This window comes from Mytilus edulis, chromosome 9 (assembly GCF_963676685.1).
Source record: "Mytilus edulis chromosome 9, xbMytEdul2.2, whole genome shotgun sequence".
Classification (NCBI taxonomy): domain Eukaryota; kingdom Metazoa; phylum Mollusca; class Bivalvia; order Mytilida; family Mytilidae; genus Mytilus; species Mytilus edulis.
The window spans coordinates 80,736,911-80,742,115 of NC_092352.1; positions in this window are offsets into that span (position 1 = coordinate 80,736,911).

A 5,205-nucleotide genomic window follows, 5' to 3' on the forward strand; every position below is an offset into this window, starting at 1 on the left:
ATAAAAATAAAATAAAAATGTTGATTTGATTTTATTTGGTATTCAAATGTTGACCTACAAAACTACTTGGTTGTCTTTGCTAACCTTAACCCCTGAGGGATATTATGTAAAATCCAAACCTGTGGATCACAATTGTGCATCGTCGCCATTAAAATCAAGTATCGCTTGTCATTTTTCTAAATGGAGACCTTGACATCGTAAACATTTTATTAGGTTTGATAGTTGTTAGTCAAAGGTTTGATATATCAAATTCCAAAACCTATCAAGTGACAAGGAACTTCAGGTTACTGGTGGATGTTGCTGAGGATTATGGCAATAGATAATGCGCGAAGCAGATGAACCGAAACTGGACTCTTTATTGGAAGGCATCGAAGCTGTTTGGTCATGTATTCAAAATCTATGATGTACAATGAGCTCACGGTTTGATGATCCTGTCAAGAAGCCTGAGGTAGTGGACATGTGTAATTTATTCATGAAATATATTCCAGCATCTAGAAAAAGCCCTTATAATTTTTTCTCCATTTTTTAAAATGCATCACTAAGAAACATTAAATTCACATTATAACAAGGAACCACACATATATACCACTACATCATTCACAGAAGAGAAGATTTTAGTAAATCACAAACGCGTCATTTATCTCCTTCACAAAAATCCTTATAAAGATCGATATAAAACCTATTCTTTAAGATTTTCTCAAGTTCTTACTACCTATGTGTTAACAGTAAAAGATTACCGTAAGAATTATTGTTATGAGGTATATTCAACCAGTGGTATCAATCAGATATGTAATATCAGACTCTCTAATGGGATCAACTATCTTCAACTTCTCATGTGATAATCGTCATAAGTAGCAGAAGAAGTATATATAAAAAGATGTATAGAAGTTGGCGCAAAACAAACATTTGAATAACAATAAATCAAAGGAATCTTTCTTATGAATTTATGTGCATGTGACTATCTCGGCTTCTCCAAAAATGCCCTTTTCAAAATATGATGCATTCCGGACGTACGCCAAACATTGCTTTGATTCAACTATACAATCAAAGCAAAACTTTCTTAGAAAGACAATAATATGTATGTCGAATTTATTTGTTAAAATCGACGACATATCAGAATCTTTAAATTCAAAACGAAATGTGAATGGATAAGTCGATTAGCATAAATGAGACCACCATGAAACAAATCTGACTTCAATTATGAATTGCGTTCAAAAATAGATTTCCCCAGTTCATTTACTGGGAAAGGCATTACGGGTGAAATGTACTTAGTAGGTGCAGGTGAGGACTCAGACAGACAATGGGTAAAAAGGCAAATGCATAGGATCTACACACTTTATCGGAGTGATTCGAAGCTGTTTCGTAATGTATTCAAAAACTATGATGCACATTGACTCTACTGTTTTCTGGTTCTTCAGTGAAAGCAATGGTTGTAAACGTGTGTCATCTCTTCATGGAAAATTGTCCAGCAACTAAAAAAAGACTCTATCAGTACTGTGTGTATGCAAAATCTATTAGTTAACGATGTCGTAACTACAATCCCGTTCCCTTTTCACGAATGTGACCTACCGAATTAGACTACTTATCGGGTTTGTTAATAACATGAGCAACACGACGGGTGCCACATGTGGAGCAGGATCTGCTTACACGTCCGGAGCAATGGAGATCACCCCCAGTTTTTGGTGGGTTCATGTTGCTTAGTCTTTAGAATTCTAAATTGTGTCTTGTGTACTATATTTGTCAGGTTTTTCTTTTCTTTTTTTAGCCATGGCATGGTCAGTTTATTTTCGATCTGTGAGTTCGACTGACTCTCAAGTATCTTTCGCCCCTCTTTTATTTGGAATTTGGAATTCATAACAACAAAAAAAGGAATACCCCATATTTACGGGGCGCCGAATGGGACTCTTGTGGTTTTGTACTCAAATTCAATTTTGTACGGACAAAAGTGACTTTTGTTCAACAAAAATAAGTTCAGTTTAACAAAATTTGTATCATACTACAAATTTAAAATTTTGTCATACAAAATTATCTATCAGCGGACAAAAGTCACTTTTGTCATGACAAAATTCATTTTTGTTACACAGACTTGAATTTTGTTACCTAATTTGAAAATTGGGCGACAAAAGTCAATTTTGTATCCAAATTAGTTTAGTTTGGTTTCTGTGAACTAATTTGCATACAAAATCGACTTTTGTTACACAAAATTGACAAAAATGAATTTTGTCTCAACAAAATTGACAAAATTGACTTTTGTCTCAACAAAATTGACAAAATTGAATTTTGTCTCAACAAAATTGACAAAATTGACTTTTGTCTCAACAAAATTGACAAAATTGACTTTTGTCTCAACAAAATTGACAAAATTGACTTTTGTCTCAACAAAATTGACAAAATTGACTTTTGTGAGACAAAATTGACTTTTGTCTCGACAAAATTGACAAAATTGACTTTTGTCTCAACAAAATTGACAAAATTGACTTTTGTCTCAACAAAATTGACAAAATTGAATTTTGTCTCAACAAAATTGATTTTTGTCTCACGAAAGTCAATTTTGTCTCACGAAAGTCAATTTTGTCTCATAAAAGTCAATTTTGTTGTTACAAAATTGAATTTTGTCGTCACAAAAATGAATTTTGTCGTCACAAAAATGAATTTTGTCGTCACAAAATTGACTTTTGTCTCAACAAAATTGACAAAATTGACTTTTGTCTCTACAAAATTAACAAAATTGACTTTTGTCTCAACAAAATTAACAAAATTGACTTTTGTCTCAACAAAATTAACAAAATTGACTTTTGTCTCAACAAAATTGATTTTTGTCTCAACAAAATTGACAGAATTGACTTTTGTCTCAACAAAATTAACAGAATTGACTTTTGTCTCAACAAAATTAACAAAATTGACTTTTGTCTCAACAAAATTGACAAAATTGAATTTTGTCTCACAAAATTGAATTTTGTCTCACAAAAGTCAATTTTGTCTCACAAAAGTTAATTTTGTCTCACAAAAGTTAATTTTGTCTCACAAAAGTCAATTTTGTCTACACAAATGAATTTTGTCATCACAAAATTGAAGTTCTCACAAAACAAGTCTGTAGCACATAGTTTTGTAAGACAAAAATGATTTTGTTATGACAGAATTGAATTTTGTACAAAACCACAAGAGTCCCATTCGGCGCCCCGTAATATTCCCCTTCATCATTCACGAAAGAGAAGATTTTAGAAAATCTCAAATCCGTCCTTCTCTCCTTTGATATAGGTAATAAAAGTTCTGCCTGCATTATGAACATAAAAAAGAATGATCAACCTCTCTCATATGTATACTGGACAACTATTAACTTCACAAAAAAAACTGATAAAGAGCAATATTGAGCCGGGTCTTCTTTATTTTATTCGACCAGATGAAACATCTGTCTAAAGTTCATACCACCATCAATGTTCACAGTAAAAGATAACCGTAAGAAGGGGTATATTTAACCAGTGGTGTCAATTAGATGTGTCATATCAGACTTACCATATTCAGCTTCGCATGTGATAACCGTCACAAGTGACAGAAGAAGTATATATAAAACCATTTATAAGTACGCACTAAGCTAACATTTGAAAAACAATTAATCAAAGGATTTTTCCTATGTAGATATAGGAAGATTTGGTATGAGTGCCAATGAGACAACTCTTCATCCAAATAACAATTTATAAAAGTAAGCCATTATAGGTCAAGGATTGTCCACATCACTGCATGTCTTGGCTTCTCCAAAAACGTTATTTCAAAATATATTGCATTCCGGGTTATATCGTCAAAACGTACGCCAAACATTTGCTTTTATTCCAACTATACTGTCAAAGTGCAAACATTTCTTAGAAAGACAGTAAAATGTATAAAAATTAAAAACGCTAAAATACTAGATAGGTAGATAGATAAGTCCCCGAGGGTATCACCAGCCCAGTAGCCAGTACTGTGTTATTAAAATTTGCTGTTACAAAATGATAGAAATTATTATAAATTAAGGAATGTATCTCCCTCATGCAAAGCTCTGATTCCTTTCACGGATTTGGCTATACTTTTTGGACCTTTTGGATTATAGCTCTTCATCTTTTATATAAGCTTTGGATTTCAAATATTTTGGCCACGAGCATCACTGAAGAGACATGTATTGTCGAAATGCGCATCTGGTGCAAGAAAATTGATACCGTTAATTTTATTATTGTCTAAAAACTTAACACAATGTTACAGAAAAACATACAACATCAATACATAAACAAATACAATAGTTGAGGTGAAAAAATGCAGTACGATATTCAAAAATGATGAACAAAATGATGATGGTATATACATGTCTAGTAACATGTATTACACTAGATTTAACTCAATAGAAAGAAACAGTACGATGATTATGCGTATATATTTTCATGGAAAGACTATCTTTTTTATTAATAAACACAGTTTTCTTAAACCTTATTGTTTTTTAGTATTAAACAGTGAGCAGAACAACATAATTGAGATCGGAGGAAAATTCAAAACGGAAGTCCCTAATCAAATGGCAAAATCAACGTATGTTTAATTTTTGTTTCTTTTGTAATTGAACTCTTAAAGTTGAGATCAGTTTACAATCTAGAACAAAAACTATTCATCATCATCATAAATTTATTACAAAATTTACCTAGCCTTTGGTCTCTGAGTATTTTTACTATATCTTTTTATTTCAATTTCTACATGAGGGCAACTTACACGAAATTAATATGTTTACAACTGTCTTGTTTTAAAATAAAATGATTCTTTTTATATGCAGTCCTCTGTTTTTGACTCAGATTGTTTTTAGCTATATAGAAGTAATTTTAAACTGCATGTATTCATCTTATAGGAATATTTAATTTGATATATAGTTCAACATCAGTTTTAAAATCTGTAGCATCTAATCATGTCTTTCAAACGTATGTAGAGCAAAATTGTACCGACTATGAATACCATCTTTATGTGGAGATAAATTTCACGGGTGTCGTTCGGTTTAACGAGAGAAATGATCATGAAAGAATATCTAACGGGGGTCAAGTTTTGCGAGACGATCGTGAAAGCTCCTGTACCGGATCGTGAAAGATATTTATTGTAAATTCTAGTTTCAAATTGGTGAAAAAATCGCTTAATTTTCAAAACGCGGAACAAACCCAAACCAAAAAATGTGTCTGTCAAAATGGTTCAACTTCCTCA